Here is a 1,266-nt window from a genome sequence, read left to right on the forward strand (position 1 = left end):
TAAAGGGATGGCTGATTTGGTTCCTGGGGAGAGCTCTTTTTCTGGCTTCTCTCTGTGCCCTGACACAGCCTCTTCCTTTCTGCAGTTTTCTTATAAAGGCACTAATCCCATCTGACCTGAGTCCCATCCTCATGATATAACTGAATGCTAATTACTCCCTAAGACCCTATTTCCACATAATAGCACCTTGGGAGTTAAGGATTTAACACATGAATTTTAGGAGGGACACAATTCAGTCCAGAGCAGTCCCCAATACTTCTGCATATTCCAAGATAAACCCTGTCCTTGTCCTTCCTCATGACTCAAATATGACTCTTTTTTAACCTGCTTCTTTAGATAGCATCACTGACTTGATGGACTCGAGTTTGAGCAAATTCTGGGAGATAGTGAGGATGGAAGCCTGGTGTGCTGCAGTTCATGGAGTTGCAAAGAGTTGGACTTGAATGAGTGAAACTATCGCACAATTGCACTCGTCTCACACGCTAGTAAAGTCATGCTCAAAATTCTCCAAGCCAGGCTTCAGCAATATGTGAACCGTGAACTTCCAGATGTTCAGGCTGGTTTTAGAAAAGGCAGAGGAACCAGAGATCAAATTGCCAACATCCGCTGGATCATGGAGAAAGCAAGAGAGTTCCAGAAAAACATCTATTTCTGCTTTATTGACTATGCCAAAGCCTTTGACTGTGTGGATCACAATAAACTGTGGAACATTCTGAAAGAGATGGGAATACCAGACCACCTGACCTGCCTCTTGTGAAACCTGTATGCAGGTCAGGAAGCAACAGTTAGAACTGGACATGGAACAACAGACTGGTTCCAAATAGGAAAAGGAGTACGTCAAGGTTGTATATTGTCACCCTGCTTATTTAACTTATATTCAGAGTACATCATGAGAAACGCTGGGCTGGAAGAAGCACAAGCTGGAATCAAGATTGCTGGGAGAAATATCAATAACCTGAGATATGCAGATGACACCACCCTTATGGCAGAAAGTGAAGAAGAACTAAAGAGCCTCTTGATGAAAGTGAAAGAGGAGAGTGAAAAAGTTGGCTTAACACTCCATTCAGAACACTAAGATCATGGCATCTCGTCCCATCACTTCATGGCAAACAGATGGGGAAACAGTGTCAGACTTTATTTTTTTGGGCTCCAGGATCACTGCAGATGGTGATTGTAGCCATGAAATTAGAAGACGCTTACTCCTTGGAAGGAAAGTTATGACCAACCTAGATAGCATATTAAAAAGCAGAGACATTACTTTGCCAA

This window comes from Moschus berezovskii, chromosome X, assembly GCF_049115385.1.
Source record: "Moschus berezovskii isolate FMDL1 chromosome X, NW_MosBer_1.0, whole genome shotgun sequence".
NCBI classification, from domain to species: Eukaryota; Metazoa; Chordata; class Mammalia; order Artiodactyla; family Moschidae; genus Moschus; species Moschus berezovskii.